Source organism: Taudactylus pleione, unplaced genomic scaffold (genome assembly GCF_031769625.1).
Source record: "Taudactylus pleione unplaced genomic scaffold, aTauple2 ptg000085l, whole genome shotgun sequence".
Taxonomy (NCBI): Eukaryota; Metazoa; Chordata; class Amphibia; order Anura; family Myobatrachidae; genus Taudactylus; species Taudactylus pleione.
Window position 1 is genome coordinate 14,729,184 of NW_028284487.1, and position 20,263 is coordinate 14,749,446.

The window sequence follows — 20,263 nt, forward strand, 5'->3', positions numbered from 1 at the left end:
TAATAATATTTTTTTGTGGTGTACCCCAGTGTGCTATATTTATTATTTTTTTACTGTGACACTGTCTGTCAGACCGCAGTTAATATTCATACACATATTGTTTGTGGTGCAGTGTATTCATAAAAATATTGTCACACTGTTAGTGGAAACGCAGTGTATTCATAAAAAATATTATCACACTGTAAGTGGAAAACGCAGTGTATTCATAAAAAATATTATCACACTCTTCCTGGTCCCCTTTTGGGATGAAAATCCACTCCCAGCAGCAGAAGCAGGCATGGCACTCAAGGATTCTTCTCGGGCAAGGACTGATGTGAATGAGTAAAATATTTTTTGTAAATGCCTCCCCTCCCCTTCTCGCTCATAAATTTACTTCAGAATCAAAAAATGTAATTAAATAATTAAATTTACTAACAATCAACACTTCCTGTCCCTGCCTTCAACTACATACTGTTGAAGTCAAAAATATTAAATACACTACAAAATAACTTATTTCCCATATTTTACCATTAACTGGCATATTCTCATAGATTTTAATGCAATAGATAATTATAGGTTTTTGTAAATCATGTTTGCTGGCCTAGGTTGGATATGTCTGCTGAAACAACCATGGTGTCATAAAATGTGGAATTTCTATTCACCCACATTCCCCTGTGTTTGATGTACAAATAAGCATGTGATGCCTGGGGTTCTTAGCACCAATATATAAATGACTTCTTATCTGCTGTTATCATGGCCCCTCTTCTGACCCATACTGGACAATGAATGAACTGGTTTATGACTGCCCTAGGTCTGCTACACTATGATTTTGATCTTAATTATACGTATCGCCTACACACCTGTGCATACCAGTGCCCATTCCATTATTTTGTGACATGGACAGGAAAACCTGTCTCACAGTGAGACAGATACATCTGCATGCATTCTGTCTAAGCATTTGACATATATATTTAAACCTATTTGATTTCTTTCTTTCTTTGAAATGTATATGTGCAGTGTATCTGAAATAACAATTGGTGATGTTTTATTTCTAGTGATGTCTCTCATCCTCATATTCCTAGAGATATATTTAATTTTACAAATGATTACCAGCTAGCTGCAGTGGCAGTTCCCCCCTTGTGGCCGTGAGAGATTAATTTGATTGGCCACACATTATCAGTATATATACTGTATATATAGAATGAATTAGACATTTATATAAGAATTAATATTGACTTGTCCAATATATTATATATATCCCAGCTTTAGTGGCTTACACAATACATATAGTCCAGCAACAGGATCACATATTAACATCGTGTTTGGGGTCATAATGTAAAGAATTGTGTTAGCATAAATCCGGTGGTTGCGAATAGATTGTCGCACATTGCGGCAAGCAGATATTAACAATGCCGGATTTATGTTTAATAATAGCATATAACAATGGTTGATTTGAACTATCTTTCGGAGGGAACCCAGAGGTAAACTCCTGTAACAGCATTCTGAGCCTAGGCATCGCCCACTGTTTGAACAAACCAATGACCCCCAGTGAACTGGAAACATCCCGCCCCTGGACCAATGGAAGACGACACAGCCTGCAATTATACACACCCATAATTTAACTGTATAAATTAGGCTCCCCTGATCCAGAGAGCAGTAGCTGTATTCTACCAGTCATCTGGTGATGACTGTACTCTGGATCCAGGGAGCGCATGTGAACGTATGTATACTGGTTTTGTAACTGTGACCTCTTTTCTTGAACTATATTGTATCACTGTATAACTTGTAATAATATGTTTAATATTCTTTAAATACAATATTACTTTTGTGCGTTGGATCACAGAAACTTGTGTGTGTGTATTCAGTTGCTTTCACATAAGGTTATTATACTGTGATATATATATATATATATTGCACTGTAATTCATATTGTATATTTGATATAAAGATAGCGACTTTTGTGCATACTAGTGGTGTTGCTATAAAGGAAGGTATTGCGTATGCATCACACGTTGCGTACACTGGGCCTGATTCAGACCCGCTCGCAAGCGCTTGAGCGCTCACGAGCGTGTCGATGGTGTGCACTGTGCATGCGCAGCGGCCACACTGTGCGTGCGCAAGCCCCGGAGCGACAGAGAAATTCTCTCACTCCATGGCTCACTATATAAGGGGCGGCTGTCGATGTTGATCGACAGCTCGCCCCATTTTGTAGGCGTGGCGGGGGGGTGGCTTCACAAACTGAGGGGTTTCCAAGTGAATGCCTGCCGTTTGTGGGCGGCCCCACTGACATCACCAGTCATGTCAGTGGGAGAGCTTCCAGCTCTATTAGAGCCAGAAGCTCTCTGGGGCTTGCGGCCACGAGAACCTACCATAAGGGTTTCATCGCAAGCCATGACCATCGCGACCGTCATCCTGGCCGCTCGCAATAGCTGTGGGTGGGCAGCACAAAAAAAAATGCCCAGATTCAGAGCGAGCGCTCTTACAGAGTGTCCGTCTCTGAATCAGGACCACTGTGCATTCACATTTGCATATCGCCATACGCAAGGTGCATCCACTTGTCGTCAACAGCCGTAGAGAGAAAATTGGTAGGATTTCACAATACATACTACAACTCCCTCAGCCCTCTTGAATAATCAAAACATTTGTTTCCTGATGTGCCATGTTGGAAGTTGAACTGCCATGTGTTTATGCCACCCACTGCTGCAACTTAGCTTAGTCAGCCAGCTAGCTTGGTGCAAATTTTGGGCCTAAACTGAATGAAAACAATATTCTGAGCTGTGAGGTGGTCAAAATTGGCTGGAAACGAGTGGAAATTAATGTTATAGAGGTTAATAATACTGTAGGAACAAACAAAACCCAAATATAATTTTTTGATAAAAAATACAGATCCAAAACCCAAAAACAAAACACGCAAGGGGCGGTTTTGGCAAAACCAATCCAGATCCAAAGCATGAGTAGATACAGTTCGAAAAACCAAAACCAAAACACAGGGGTCGGCGCACATCTTTTAGGTCACAGTAAAACATATTACATAAGACATGCGAGCCAACCTCAGACAAAAGGAGGAGCCAGCCTATCTCTTACTTCCACCCTGTTTCCACACCTCATACTACACAAATACATACTGGGCAGAACCTCAATTTTTCTCTTTGCCCCTAGGACAGTTCACAGTACCCACTTCACTAATAAAGGACTGGACCTCTGACTTACTAGGAGCCTCTTCCCACAGCTGCTCGGTGGCAGCTCTAATCTACAATAGGAGAGCCCAGCTAAATACCCATGCTCAGGGGATGGTAAGGGAGAACAGGCTACACCCTCTACTGGGGGGAAATGGGCAGCAGCAGTTCTCACCACCTGCAGGGGCTCTTCTGCCCAATATGATTCAGCAGTCGCGATCCTGGGATGCTGTGCACTGAACTATGCCACGTTATGTCCGGAGGAGCAGAGGCTGGTTGCTTGAGTCTTTGGCTCTTGGGGTCCGGTGCTGTACACTACTCCCAGAGCTAGACAGGGATTCCCCGGTGGACGGTGATGAGGCCTCCTCGGTGGGTGTCAATTCTTCAGGGTGCTCCTTCCTTTCCTCTGCAGCGGCAGGACCTCTCTCAGTACTCCATTGGCAGCAAGCACCTCCGCAGTGATGCCAGCAGTACAAAGGCTTCCCCAGGTCCAGTCAGCAATAGAAGCTTCTCCCCGGCCGGCGGCAGCGTCCTCCAGATAGGGATGGACATCGATGGTCGATGTTTGCTTAATATCAATGTTTTTCTTCCGATGTTAGTGGTTTTACCATTCGATGGCAGCATTCCGATGTTTGCTGCCATTGAATGGTAATCATTCAATGGTGTTTCGATGGTGGCTTTTTTTCTTCAAAAACTAAAAGCTATGCCTCCCATGGCTGCTGTGTGCTGTGTCTCTGCCTCTGATAAGCTTTCTGGCTCATGCTGCTGGGATCGTTGGAGGCTGTCTCTCACTGCCTCAGACCTGTCCCTCCCTTCCCTCTCTGCTAGCTCTGATTGGCTCTCATTGTCTCAGAGAGCCAATCAGTGTGCAGCCCTGGCCCAGCAGCAGCAGTCACTCACAGACACAGAGAGTGACAGCTAACAACGTTTTCACAGCAAAGATGGAGAGTGGTTTCTCTGCTGGTGCTGTAAGAAGTTCCTTTTCTGTGTGTTATAAGTATATTTAATAATGTTTTTACACTTCACTTTCTTTCTGCTTTAAGTGCCCACAGCAGCAGCAGCAGCAGCATGACAATGTTTCCCATTCTCCTCCTCATCCTCAGTCAGCTCTGCCTGCCTTGCCTAGGTTTAACATTTTTTTTACTGTGTATGAGCTCCTCCCCTAACCCCACCCCTTTAATATTCATATGAATAGTTTTCACCATTAAATGCTTTTGATGCGATGGTTAGTTACCATCGTATCGAAAGATTCAATGGAGAAAGCACTGCCATCATATGATGGTGGGCTTCCGATGTCCATCCCTACCTTCAGATAGCAGCAGTCTTCCAGCAGAATCCTCCAGCTCTCCTCTTCTGGGGCTGTTCCCAGAGTTGCCCGTGGCTGGCCAGCCATCCTCTCTGCTTCACCCGCGGGGTCTTCCTGGCAGCCGGGGTTTATTCAGCAGTAGGTGTGCTCAGCTCAGAGTGGAAGCTGTCCCCTCTCTCTGGTCCCGGTGGCAGGCTCCTCAGCAGCAGTCCTTCTGTGGGCACTTTGTCGGGTGGTCCGCTTTAGGTGGGAGCCTTCTTCCTGGGTCCTCTGGCTCTCCCAGTGGCTCTTGGTGTTTGTCTCCTCAGTGTGTCCTCCCCAGCACCATCAGTCTCTCCCCGCTGGCAGTGAATCCTCTAGTCCCGCAGCTCTTTCCAGCAAGACACTCCTTGGTAACAGTCCCCGGCGTGTTCTCTTACAGCAGGCAGCAGTCTCTCCCCTGTGGTCAGCGGCATCAGCTTCCCTCTCCACGATTGGTCCTCAGACTTCAATTAAGTGACAGCTTGTCTGTGTGGCCCAGACCCTCTTTGTCCGTGACAGCAGCCCTTCTGCAGCGCAGTCTCCTTAGGGGTCCCAGTGAGTGACAGTGGCTCCTATCTCCAAACAGTGGTCAGTAATCTTCCCTTCTAGGGGATGGCCAGTCTGGTATACCCCCCTGCCCATCTAGCAACGGCAGCCCCCGGTTCTCTGCAGACTCCCGTCCTCTCCGGGGTCCCACAGCTCTCCTTTACAGTCAGTGGAGCCTCCTTATTATCCCCCAGCTCTGGGCTCATGCTGCTTTTTTCCTTTCCAGATCTCAACCCCATTGGTAAGGGGCCCCTAGTAGAAACCCGCCCCTTGGGCCCTACAACCCAGGGCAGCCAATCAATGGAGGCCTTTTTAGCAGGCTTCCTGAGTTGCTGGCTGGCTGTCAAATCTTCCCCCTTGGCTGCACAGGCTCCATAACCCAGGGAGGAGAAAGGGTCAGCTAAAGTTCATCAGCCCTGGCCATCCTAGTGAATGGGGCTGCACTATATATAGTAAATAATAAAAATAAATAAAGTGGGGGACCTCTTTTTGGGCACAAATATGGGGGTAACACAGGCCTACTGTCCCCATACACTAGTATGGGGACAGAATTCATCAAGCTATGAAAATACAATATTTCTTCTTCTGAGTCCATAGGGATCCACAGTGAGACCTTGGGGTGTAGGTGGCGGTTGAGGACAAGGCACCGAAACATTAAAGCTTTGCTCCCAGGATGCAATGGTCCTTCTTCCTATGCCCCCATCCCTACTGAGCCAGAGGCACTTCAGTTTTCATTGGTGCCCAGCCATATTTGGGTCACCATTAAAACAGCAGCCCAAAAGCTTTTATTTTTATGACCTTCCTTATTTTACATTTATTCTTCTGGGCGGGCAGCAGCGGACTGTCTGTCAGGAACACCGACATTGGGTCCCGAAGAAGAGCCCAGCCAGCAGCATTACCTACCTCTGCTCTCCGGGTTGTGGGCTTCGGCAGTTGTTGTACTTCTTTGCGGCGATGCTACAGCCACAAGGCGCAGACCTCTCCTCCATGCTGACTGGCATCCCTCGTGCAGGATGATGTCATCCACTAGAGTTGCCGGCAGAGTCTCCTGTTCATGGGCGTGGCCATCTTGCCGTAGCCAGTCCACAAGTGATTCCTGATTCTCTAGTCAGCTGAGAGTCAGCCACCAATCAGCAACAGGCACTGCCTATTTAAACCCTTCCTGGATGTTCATTCAGTGCCTGTACAACGTCTTCTCAAGTCCTAGTATTTGGTTCCTGATATCATTTGGTCTTTGACTTCCTATTATCCTTGTGTTCTGCTCCATGTCAAGACGCCACTTTGGGTACAAAACCATGCTGACTGGCATCCCTCGTGCAGGATGATGTCATCCACTAGAGTTGCCGGCAGAGTCTCCTGTTCATGGGCGTGGCCATCTTGCCGTAGCCAGTCCACAAGTGATTCCTGATTCTCTAGTCAGCTGAGAGTCAGCCACCAATCAGCAACAGGCACTGCCTATTTAAACCCTTCCTGGATGTTCATTCAGTGCCTGTACAACGTCTTCTCAAGTCCTAGTATTTGGTTCCTGATATCATTTGGTCTTTGACTTCCTATTATCCTTGTGTTCTGCTCCATGTCAAGACGCCACTTTGGGTACAAAACCCGCAGCACCCATTGACGCACATTTGTGTATTTTGTCCTTATCACCGTGACACATCTCAGTGTACTATTTCTGGAGTTCGACACCACATTGTGTACACAAGACTCACTCTCATCATAAGCCTAAGACGTCACAGTCTAGCTGGATTTACCCTCTGCATCTTTGACCCAGGATTCCCGTCTCGTCTTACTGGGTGAACTCCAGCGACTCGGACCCAGAATTCCTGCATCCATCTATTGAGGATAACTCAGCATCATCTGACTGGTGTCCTGCTTGTTGTGGAGTTCATGCACTAATACCAGTCGTCCCACTCCTACTAATCTGCTGCATGCTTGTCACAGATTCATGTTCTTATCGTTCTGGACTTTTGTTCTGATTCTACCCATCGTTCCCAATTCTCCACTGTTTGTTCAATAAAACCTGGTGTTCTTTCAAAAGCTACCAAGATTCAAGTCTTAATTCTCCTATGAGTAAAAGCTATCTAAAACCCCCTCAGTTCTTGCTACCACGGTCTCTGCCCGCAGAGTCTGATTCATCACAGGAGGCCAACTTTCCTAGAGTCATGACACTGTCCGCGGGACGTCTCCTGGTGCTCTCGGTGGGTATCCAAGGGACCTTGCTAGCTGGCCCTGAGGACAGACCAAGACTGCAGCCTGGTGTCTATGGGGACAGGAAAGGTGGTTCACCACTTGCGGTGGCCCACAGCTGGGCAATCTCACCTCCGGTCACAGGGGACAGACCGGGGGTGCTGTGGGTGAACACTGGCTCCAACCACAAGATCCACTAGGACACCAGGCTACATATGGAGCGGGAATCCAGCGTCCCGGTGGTTAACAATCAGCATAGAAATGTCAACTTTCCCTATTACAATGGCCCCTTCCCTCAGCTCAGGGTGCCATTCCTCTGAGGTCTAGCTTCTCTAAGCTGCTCTCCTTCTCTGACCACACCCCTTGGAGGTCTCCGGCAGCCATATTCTACAGGCTCATCCACAGCTCTCTCAGGAAAACGCAGGGTCCGGTCCCACTACATACAGTACCTCTCCCTGGAGACAGTAATTGATTGTAGTGCCATTCTGTAGTTATATGTATTTTTGCATTGTATCTGACTTATGCTAGCGCTGTCTGTCTGTATATTCTCTCTATACGGACTCCCTTTTTTCTTATCTTTGCCCTAACACACAGGTGTATTCATGATTTTTTGTACCTCACAGTTCTTGTATTTGTGAAGGTTGTCAAATACATTTAGTTACTGCACTGTGCCATATTTTTGCTTCTGCAGCTTTCCCATGAGACATGATCAGTATATTGCATTCCCACATGTATATCACATACCTAGTGGTTGCATATTACTCTGTGCCATATTGTGTGCTATACTACTCTGCAGCTATGTCTAGCAAAGGCACAAGTAGCAAGCAAGCAGCTGTACTCATACTGCTCTCATGCAAATTATGTGATGCAGGCTTAAATGAGGAGGATTTGATACAGGATGGGCTATGTGCTAAGGGTTATACCCCACCAAGCCCATCAGAGCCCCAGGCCGGGCTCAGGAGCCCCACTGGGCTTCCTTTTCTCAGGTGCTGGCCACTATTGCAGACCGCCTAGCAGTCCCGGCTTTAATTCCCCCTGTGGGGTTGCCACAACAGGTACAAGCAACACAGGTACCTCCTATGCCCCCTCCATGGGTAGACTTACTCTCTAACTCAGTAACAAAGTCTGGAGGCTACCTCTGTAGCCTTTCAAAATATGTTGCAAGGTGAGAAGCCCTTACCCAGTAAGACTACTAAGCGTCCTGTGTTATTTTCACAGTCTACGCAGCTCTCAGATTCTGAGGTGTCATGTGAGGAGGCAGAAGATGCTGCTGTTCTCTTTAATCCTGAGTCTCCTTCGGCGGAAGAAGCAGAGATTTAGTCTAAAATTAGTATACCTGCTTTGGTGCGAGTGTTTAGATCTATCTTACAAATAGAAGATGATGAGCCCGCCCCCAAATCAAAGCACCCACTATTTATACAACAAAAATTGGCTTCAGCAGAATTTCCCCTCTCATATCAACTAGTTGAGCACATGGCAGAGGCTTGGCAGATGCCTAGTAAGAGGTTTCAGCCCCAATAATACCTGACCTCTTGATATCCTTTTCCTGCAGCTCATTGTGCAAGATGGGAGACTCCCCCAGTGGTGGATTCCTATGTTACGTGTTTGATTAACAGTTTCCTCACTAAAGGACCCTACTATGTACTCTCTTTCAGGCGCCATTGCTCGCCCGACCATGGCTATTACATGGGTGGCTAAAACAATTGAGAGCTGGGCAGACACCCTTGAAGAATCTTTTCCCTCAGATGCCTCTCGGGGTCAGATGTCTTATGTAGCTCACTTAAGAGATGCAGCTGCATATATTCAAGAAGCGTCCTTGGATGCCAGTCTCCTAGCTTCTAGAGCTTCGGTCACGGTGGTGTCTGCCCGCCGCATTCTTTGGCTGCGGTCATGGAAGGCGGATGCAAATTCGAAGAAAGCCTTAGAAGCATTAACTTTCAATGGGGAGATCTTGTTTGGCACAGACCCAAGATTGTAGCCACATTAGCAGCATCAAAGACTGCCTTTCTGCCTTCAGCAGCTACCGTAAAACCTAGGACAACATCCTTTAGGTCCTTTTGTCCCCAAGGAAAGCCTAAGGGTCAGTCCTTTCCTAGGTGGTTGGCTTCCACTTGGGCTGCTAAGCCCAGGACCAAGCAGACCTGGATCACCACACATACTGCTTCAAAATCCGAGGACACGCCTTCAGCCTGATGGGATGAGCCTTCCCCTGGGGGACCCCAGAGTAATTGGCATCAAACCACCATAGACGCTTGGGTAAGAGAAGTGGTCTCCCATGAGTATGCCCTCTCATTGCTAAGACAGCCACCCCACCAATTTTCTACAAAAGCCCTCCATCAGACCCAAACAGGGCCCTTCTCATCCAGAAAGCAAGCAGGGGTTATAGTTCCAGTCCCACTATCACAGTGAGAGAACGGTTATTATTCGACTCTCTTTCTGGTTCAGAAGCCAAATGGGTCTCATCGGCCTATCCTCAACTTCATATCCCTCAACAAGTTCATCAGGGTACCCAGGTTCAGGATGGAAACCCTACACTCTATTATCCAAGCTATGGATCCTGGGGACTTTATGGTATCTCTGGATATTCAGAATGCTTACCTACATGTATCTATAGCACCTTCTCATCAGCAATATCTCCAGTTTGCTATACTATAGCAACTGCTCCAATTTCAGGCTCTACCCTGTGGACTGTCTACAGCTCCACAGGTGTTTACCAAGATTAATACTATCATGGCGGCCCACCTGCATGGTCAGGGGGTCCAGCTGCTACCATACCTGGATGACCTCTTGCTCTTAGCAAGCTCCCCAAAGGTGCCTCAGTGCCATCTTCAGATAACCATTGCCTTCCTACAAAAGCATGGCTGGTTAATCAACTGGAAGAAATCGTCCTTGAATCCTTCACAAAGGATGGTTCATCTGGAAGCTCTTTGGAATCTCAAGATCAGAGAATCTTCCTGACAGCAGACAAGATCTCCACACTGCAAATACATGTGTGCAGATTCCTACGCAGACACCAAGTGTCAGTCCGCTCAGTAATCCACTCCAGGCCCCTGCAACAGTTAATACTGTAAAGGTGGAATGGGTTGCCCCATCTGAACAAGGCTCAAACAATGGTTCTCTCTCCAGAGGTCTCTCCTGGCAGCTACAGACGTCCCATTTAACCAAAGGTTGCCCCTTTTGGATCCTGGATTGGGTATGCCTTTTAACGGACGCCAGTCTCCAGGGCTGGGGCACAGTGACTCCTTCCAGGGGCGTTGGACATCATCCTTGTCAATCAATCTATTGGAACTCCGAGCCATCTACAAAGCTCTTACTCTAGCTCAAGACATTCTTCATGGCAAGCCTGTACAAGTGCAGTCCGACAACACCAAAGCAGTGATCTACATCAATCACCAAGGAGGCACTCGAAGTCGATCAGCAATAATAAAACTTTCAAGCATTCTCACATGGGCCGAAGGTCACCTCCTGGCCATTTCCGCAATGTTCTTTCCTGGAGTTCTAAACTGGGAAGCAGACTTCCTCAGCTGTCACGACATGCATGTCGGGGAATGGAATGGTCTCTCCACCCAGAAGTCTTTCAACTCCTAGTGGACAAATGGGGCCTACCAGAGGTGGACTCATGACCTCTAGACACAATTACAAACTGTCAGTGTACTGGTCCAGAACATGGGACACTGAAACTGCTTTCATAAATGCCTTATAAATGAAGTGGACCTTCCATCTGGCGTGCCTATTCCCTCAAGTCTCCCTTCTTCCTTGAGTTCTTCGGAAGTTCAAACAAGATGGAGGCACTGTCCTGCTGGTGGCCCCAGCATGGCCCAGATGGCATAAGTACTCAGATATTTGGAGCCTCTCCATAGAAGCACTGTTCCTGTTACCTCAGCGACTGGACCTGTTGTCTCAGGGTACCTGTTTTCACCCGGACCTGGGTCATCTGTCTTTGATGGCGAGACATCCCTCCTGAGTGATCGTACGCCAAGACATAGTGGTCGTGCTAATGCCTTGCCGTGCAATCGTCTGCCTTGCTGGGCATGCGCTGGATTTGCATATGCTGGGAGCGAGCGACTGCATCTAGCGGCTCTGAATCAGGCCCTATGCTCAGAGCGCGTAAGCAGGCCTCTGCCAGGATTTACCATAGAGTGTGGCATATCTACTTCCAATGGTGTGATGCCAGAAGCTATGACCCTCATGTGTTTTGGGTCTCTAAAGTCCTGCCTTTCTCCAAGCTGGATTGGATCTTGGAGTCCGCCTTACTTCACTGAAGGTACACGTCTCTGCTCTGTCCATTTGGTTCCAGCGTAGAATTGCTTCACTGTCAGATGTCCACACCTTCCTGCAAGGTGTACTCCGCATACAACCTCCCTTTTCCCTCCTGTGGCTTCATTGGATTTGTCAGTGGTTCTTCAGGCCTTACAGGGCACTCCGTTTGAACCTTTGGAATCTGTGGATCTCAAGTGGCTCACAGCGAAGACCTTTTTCTTCTGGCAATGGCGTCCGTCCGAAGGGTATCAGATTTAGGAGCGCTCTCATGTTGCTCCCATTTATAATCTTCCATGAGGACAGGGCTGTGCTTTGGACTCGCCCTGGTTTCCTTCCCAAAGTGGTTACTCATTTCCATATTAATGAGGAAATTGTAGTCCCGGCATCCAATCACAATACCTCTCGGTAGGTGAGGCCTCCTTGGATGTGGTCCGTGCTTTCAGTATCTACGTGGGCCGTACCAGTTCTCTGGGGAAAACAGACTCCCTATTTGTGCTCTATGGATTTCACAAGAAGGGTTGGCCAGCCAATAAACACATTGGCTAGATGGCTTTGCATGACTATCTCACATGCTGACACGCAGGCAGGCCTTCCTGTACTGGCTACTGTCACTGCTCATTCCGCTCACTCTGTGGGTCCCTTTCGGGGAGCTTGCCATTGCGCCTTAATTGAACAGCTTTGTAAGGCGGCCACATGGTCTTCTGTTAACACCTTTCTTAGGTACTATGCCTTCGTTACATTTGCCTATCAGGATGCTTAATTTGGACGCCGGATTCTCCTCTCAGCTCAGGAGCATCCCCACCCTTGAATTACTGCTTTGGGACACCCCCAAGGTCTCCCTGTGGAGCCCTATGGACCCTGAAGCAGAAAATGAGAATGATGGTAAAACTTACCTTCATTAACACTCTTTCTTTGAAGTCCATAGGGTCCACAGGGCACCCGCCCCAATGCACACCTGGCTTCTATGGGCTGTGTTTCCGGGTCACCTGTTTTCCGTGTCCTTCTGTGTGAGAATGTGATTCTTGTGCGTACCAGTCTTCATTCTCTACTCTGCTTCTCTGGCCTTAGGCTTGTCATGAACTGAACTGCCTCTGGCTCGGGTGTGGGGGAAGGACCATTGCATCCTGGGAGCAAAGCTTTAACTGTTTGGTGCCCGGTCCTCAACCACCACCTACACCCCAATGTCTCCTTGTGAAACCCTATGGACTTCGAAGAAAGAGAGTTAACAAACAAGTTTTACCATAACACTAATTTTTCGGAGCTGGAGCATTCGCCACCTTCAGATATGTGATTGTAAAGTAAATGGATGAACCTGCGCTGAATGATCAGTATTGTTAAATGATGATATGTCTGATCTAGATCATGTACAATTAGCAAAACAAATAATAAGACAATATACACTTGATATTCCAATATATTGGCAAATAATTAGATAGTTAAAATCAAAACTGTATATTGCTTGGATTGAGAAAAATAGACAATAATTTCTTGTAGTTTAGCACAACTTATGCTAATTCAAATCAAACATCAAAAACAAGGAAAAAATCCAATACAAATAAGAAGTTCATAAATTAGGTGTGGTTAAAATGTCTTAATCCAGATTCACTGATAAACAATAGTCACTGGTCCTCAATTGTGGAATCCGGAATAATGTCCAGCTCAAAAAAATAGTAATATTTACCAGCTTAGGCCCATAATCAATTTGTCCAGGAATGATGATGTTCGTCCGTGCAAGATGACATTTTGCCTCTTTCTGAGTTCCGTTTTTTTGGAGGGAAAAATCCGAACTCAACGTGCAAACTCGAACCTATCCGAGCCTGCACATCCCTAATATAAATATGTATGTATATCTATATATAATAAAAAAAATATATGTATGTATATATTAGGGGTGAGTGGGTTCGGATTTCTGAAATCCGAAACCCCCCGAGCCCCCCCGATCCGAGGCCGATCCGAGTCAGGCTCGACTTTTCCTGCCTGACTCGGATCTGAAATCGAGGCAAAACGTCATCATCCCGCCTTCTGGGTCTCGCGGGTTTTGGATCCTATATAAGGTACCCGCGTCGGCACCATTTTCTCACTCGGCTGTGGACAGTGAAGAGGGAGGGTGGGAGTTAGGGCTGGCTGGGCTGTGTAGTGTAGTGTAGTGTATTTTGTTGTGGTGTTGTGCTGTGCTGTGCTGCTGTTGTCCATAAGGGCTGTGTCCACTCCTCCAAAGTCCATAGGGGCTGGCTGTGTTGTGCTGTGCTGCTGTTGTCCATAGGGGCTGTGTCCACTCCTCCAAAGTCCATAGGGGCTGGCTGTGTTGTGCTGTGCTGCTGTTGTCCATAGGGGCTGTGTCCACTCCTCCAAAGTCCATAGGGGCTGGCTGTGTTGTGCTGTGCGGCTGTTGTCCATAGGGGCTGTGTCCACTCCTCCAAAGTCCATAGGGGCTGGCTGGACTGTGTTGTGCAGTCAGTTGTCCATAGGGGCTGTGTCCACTCCAAAGTCCTGTGCAGAGTCCCAGTCCTAAAGGGGTGCAGTAGTGTTGTCCAGGGGGTGCTCTGTCCATCAGGGGTCCTCCCCCCAAGTGCAAAAAAAAATAAAATATTTTCTGTGTTTGTGAATTGTGTGCGCAGTAGCCGCACGTGCATCAACAAAGTAGTGCCAAGCGTGCGCCTGTGTCATAAGTAAAGGGCCGGCTGGCTTGACTGTTAAAGGGTGCTGTAACCCCCAAAGTACATTCCAATTCACAAACACAGAAAATATATATTTTTTTTGTTTGGAGTGTACTTTGGGGGTTACAGCACCCTTTAACGGTCAAGCCAGCCGGCCCTTTACTTATGACACAGGCGCACGCTTGGCGCTGCTCCTTTGTTGATGCACATGCAGCCACAGTGCACACAATTCACAAACACAGAAAATATTTTTTATTTTGTTTGGAGTGCACTTTGGGGGTTACAGCACCCTTTAACGGTCAAGCCAGCCAGCCCTTTACTTATGACACAGGCGCATGCTTGGAGCTACTTTGTTGATGCACGTGCGGCTACTGTGCACACAATTCACAAACACAGAAAAAATATTTTTTATTTTTGCACTTGGGGGGAGCACCCCTGATGGACAGAGCACCACCTTGACAACACTACAGCACCCCTTTAGTACTGGGTCACTGCACAGGACTTTGGAGTGGACACAGCCCCTATGGACAACTGACTGCACAACACAGTCCAGCCAGCCCCTATGGACTTTGGAGGAGTGGACACAGCCCCTATGGACAACAGCAGCGCAGCACAACACTGCACTGCACTACACAGCCCAGCCAGCCCTAACTCCCACCCTCCCTCTTCACTGTCCACAGCCGAGTGAGAAAATGGCGCAGACGCGGGTACCTTATATAGGATCCAAAACTCGCGAGACCCGGAAGGCGGGATGTTGATGTTTTGCCTCGATTTCAGATCTGAGTCAGGCGGGAAAAGCCGAGCCTGACTCGGATCGGCCTCAGATCGGGGGGGACTCGGGGGGGTTCGGATTTCAGAAATCCGAACCCACTCATTTTAATATACAGTATATATATTAGGGGTGAGCGGGTTCGGTTTTACTCGGTTCTTATCGCCACTTTACCGCAAATTTGGCTCGATTTTATTCGCTATCCAAAACACATGTTCGGCGATAGCCAATAAAAAGATCCGGGTAAAACTGAGTAAAACCAAACCCGCTCACCCCTAATATATATATATATATATATATACACACACACACACAGACTATATGTGTGTACATGTATGTATATACACACATATACATACAGTATATATATAAATATATATATATATATATAAATATATACATACCCACAGTGTACATACATGCATAAATTATAAATGTGTTTATATATTATAAATATTTGGAGTATACTCAAAATATGTATTTATTTATAATTCTTAATGTTTCATAACTGACTCTGCAATATGTATAAAATGTACACAGAAAAAAAGAAGATTATTTTATTTTGTTGGAGCGCACTTTGGGGGTAACACCACCCTTTAACAGACAGACGCACGCTTGTCGCTGCTGCTTTGAGGACAGTATCATATGCAGTGACAGTAGACTTGTCAGAAATTGTTGGCAAGTCCTTCAGTCCGGACCAGATGTCCAAACCGGCCCTTGACTTATGACACAGGCGCACGCTTGGCGATGCTACTGTGTTGATGCACATCCGGCTACATCGCACACAAGTCACAAACACAGAAAAAAAATGTTTTTTATTTTTTGGAGCACTTTGGGGGTTACACCACCCTTTAACAGACTTATGGGACACAGGCGCACGCTTGGCGCTGCTCCTTTGTTGATGCACATGCAGCTACAGTGCACACAATTCACAAAGACAGAAAAAGAATTTTTTATTGTTTGTGGATCACTCTTTGAGGGTTACACCACCCTTTAACAGACAGACGCACGCTTGTCGCTGCTGCTTTGAGGATGCAGGTGCGGCTACAGCCCACACAATTCACAAAGACAGAAAAAAAAAGAAGAATTTTTTTATTGTTTGTGGAACGCACTTTGAGGGTTACACCACCCTTTAACAAACAGACGCACTAATGGTCAAGGGCCGGCTGGCTTGACCATTAAAAGGTGCTGTAGCCCCCAAAGTACACTCCAAACAAAATAAAAAAATATTTTCTGTGTTTGTGAATTGTGTGCACTGTGGCTGCACGTGCATCAACAAAGGAGCAGCGCCAAGCGTGCCCCTGTGTCCCATAAGTAAAGAGCCGGCTGGCTCATTTCTTAAAGGGTGGTGTAACCCACAAAGTGCACTACTCTCCAGCAAAAATAAAAAAATATATTCTGTGTTTGTGTGTGCCTTAGCAGCACGTATATATCAAATCAATATAACATAAATGGAGGACCAAACTTTCGCCGATAAAAATAAAATATGGAAAGATCAAGAACCAATTCCTCCTAGTGCTGAAGCTACTGCCACTAGTCATGACATAGACGATAACATGCCATCAACGTCGTCTGCCAAGGCCAATGCCCAATGTCATAGTAGAGGCACATACAATCCCAAATGACAAAGTTCAGGAAAATGACCTTAAAAACAACATTTAAATCATCTGAAGAGAAACGTAAACTTGCCAATATGCCATTTATGACACGGAGTGGCAAGGAACAGCTAAGGTCTTTCCCTATGTTCATGACTAGTGGTTCAGCTTCACATCATGATGGAAGCCCTCCTCCCGCTAAAAAAATCAAACGAGTTAAGCTGGCAAAAGCACAGCGAAGAAGATATCACAAATCCCCAAGGAGAGTCCAAGTGTGGTGGTTGCGATGCCTGACCTTCCCAGCACTGGACGGGAAGAGGTGGCTCTTTCCACCATTTGCACGCCCCCTGCAAGTGCTGAAAGGAGCACCCACAGTCCACTTGCTGATATGCAAATTGAAGATGTCACTGTTGAAGTACAACAAGATGAGGATACTGGTGTAGCTGGCGCTGAGGGGGAAGTTGGCGAGGAGGATTCTGATGGTGATGTGGTTTGTTTAAATCAGGCTCCGGGGGAGACAGTTGTTGTCCGTGGGATGAAAAAGCCCATCACGGTCATGCCTGGGCAGAGGACCAAACATTCCACCTCTTTGGTCTGGCAATATTTCTATCCAAATCCGGACAACAACTGTCTTGCCATATGTACCATATGTAAAGGTGAAATAAGTAGGGGTAGGGACGTTAACCACCTAGGAACATCCTCCCTTATATGGCACTTGCAGCGCGTTCATAAAAAGTTACTGTCAAGTTCAGAAACTTTGGCTAAGACCATAAGCAGTCCAGGGACACCTAAATCCCGTTGTCCTGTTGTATCCAAGTGCCTGCAAACCACACCGTCAACTCCCTCCTCATCAATTTCCTCCTTAGTCAGGATCGGAAGTAGTCCTGCAGGCCATGTCTCTGGCATGACTGACTCTCCTATCCGGGATTCCTCCGGAGGATCCTGCATTGCTACGCCTACTGCAGCCGCTGCTGCTGGGAGTTGTTCATCATCCCAGAGAGGAAGTAGGAACACCACTACTTTTACTAAACAATTGACCCTCCAACAGTCCTTAGCGAGGAGGATGAAGTACGACAGCAGTCATCCTGAAGCAAAACGTATAACTGAGGCCTTGACTGCTATGTTGGTGTTAGACATGCGTCCGGTATCCACCATTAGTGCAGTGGGATTTAGACAATTGATGGAGGTAGTGTGTCCCCGGTTCCAAATCCCGTCTAGATTCCACTTCACTAGGCAGGCGATACCGAGACTGTACAGAAACGTCAGAAAAAGTGTCCTCAGTGTCCTGAAAAATGCCCAATGTCCACTTAACCACGGACATGTGGACAAGTGGAACAGGGCAGACTAAGGACTATATGACTGTGACAGCCCACTGGGTAGATGTATCACCTTACGCAGCAACAACAGCAGCGTCACCAGTAGAAGCATCTCAGAAACGCCAGCTCGTTCCAAGGCAGGCTACGCTGTGTATCCCCGGTTTCAGTAAGAGGCACACCGCCAACAACCTCTTAGAGAAACTGAGGGAAATCATCGCCCAGTGGCTTACCCCACTTAGACTCTCCTGGGGATTTGTGATATCTGACAACGCCACCAATATTGTGCGGGAATTACATCTGGGCAAATTCCAGCACGTCCCATGTTTTGCTCACACAATAAACTTGGTGGTGCAGAATTTTCTGAAAAGTGACAGGGGCGTGCAAGAGACGCTTTGGGTGGCACGAAAAATTTCTGGCCACTTTCGCCATTCAGCGACTGCGTGCCGAAGACTGGAGCGCCAGCAAACACTCTTGAACCTGCCCCGCCATCACCTGAAGCAAGAGGTTGTGACGCGGTGGAACTCAACCATCTATATGCTTCAGAGGATGGAGGAGCAGCAAAATGCCATTCAAGCCTATACATCCACCTATGACATAGGCAAAGGAGGGGGTATGCCCCTGACTCAAGCGCAGTGGAGAATGATTTCCGTGTTGTGCAAGGTTCTCCAACCCTTCGAACTTGCCACAAGTGAAGTCAGTTCAGACACTGCCAGCTTGAGTCAGGTCATTCCCCTCATCAGGCTTTTGCAGAAGCAGCTGGAGAAAGTGAAGGAGGAGCTAAGACGGAGCGATTCCGCTCGGCATGTGGGACTTGTGGATGAAGCCCTTCATTCGCTTTGCCAGGATTTCAGGGTGGTCAATCTGTTGAAATCAGACCACTACATTTTTGCCACCGTGCTCAATCCTAGGTTTAAAGCCTATGTGGTGTCTCTCTTTCCGGCCAAAACATGGAAGGGTGGTTTTGGCAAAACCAATCCAGATCCAAAACACGAAGAAAGATCCAGGAATGATGATGTTCGTCCATGCAAGATGACATTTTGCCTCTTTCTGAGTTCCGTTTTTTTGGAGGGAAAAATCCGAACTCAACGTGCAAACTGAAACCTATCCGAGCCTGCACATCCCTAATATAAATATGTATGTATATCTATATATAATAAAAAAAATATATGTATGTATATATTAGGGGTGAGCGGGTTCGGATTTCTCAAATCCGAACCCCCCCGAGCCCCCCCGATCCGAGGCCGATCCGAGTCAGGCTCGACTTTTCCTGCCTGACTCGAATCTGAAATCGAGGCATAACGTCATCATGCCGCCTTCCGGTTCTCGCGGGTTTTGGATCCTATATTAGGTACCCGCGTCGGCACCATTTTCTCACTCGGCTGTGGACAGTGAAGAGGGAGGGTGGGAGTTAGGGCTGGCTGGGCTGTGTAGTGTAGTGTATTGCAGTGTAGTGTTGTGCTGCGCTGTGCTGCTGTTGTCCATAAGGGCTGTGTCCACTCCTCCAAAGTCCATAGGGGCTGGCTGTGTTGTGCTGTGCTGCTGTTGTCCACTCCTCCAAAGTCCAGAGGGGCTGGCTGTGTTGTGCTGTGCTGCTGTTGTCCATAGGGGCTGTGTCCACTCCTCCAAAGTCCATAGGGGCTGGCTGGACTGTGTTGTGCAGTCAGTTTTCCATAGGGGCTGTGTCCACTCCAAAGTTCTGTGCAGAGTCCCAGTCCTAAAGGGGTGCAGTAGTGTTGTCCAGGGGGTGCTCTGTCCATCAGGGGTCCTCCCTCCAAGTGCAAAAAAAAATAAAATATTTTCTGTGTTTGTGAATTGTGTGCGCAGTAGCCGCACCTGCATCAACAAAGTAGTGCCAAGCGTGCGCCTGTGTCATAAGTAAAGGGCCGGCTGGCTTGACCGTTAAAGGGTGCTGTAACCCCCAAAGTACACTCCAAACAAAATAAAAAAATATTTTCTGTGTTTGTGAATTGTGTGCGCAGTAGCCGCACATGCATCAACAAAGTAGTGCCAAGCGTGCGCCTGTGTCCCATAAATAAAGGGCCGGCTGGATTGACCGCTAAAGGGTGCTGTAACCCCCAAAGGGCACTCCAAACAAAATGTAAAAATTTTTCTGTGTTTGTGAATTGTGTGCACTGTGGCTGCACGTGCATCAACAAAGGAGCAGCGCCAAGCGTGCGCCTGTGTCCCATAAGTAAAGGGCCGGCTGGCTCATTTCTTAAAGGGTGGTGTAACCCACAAAGTGCACTACTCTCCAGCAAAAATAAAAAAATATTTTCTGCGTTTGTGTGCGCCTTAGCCGCACGTATATATCAATATAACATAAATGGAGGACCAAACTTTATCCGATAAAAATAAAATAGGGAAAGATCTAGAACCACTTCCTCCTAGTGCTGTTGCTGCTGCTGGGAGTTGTTCATCGTCCCAGAGAGGAAGTAGGAACACCACTACTTTT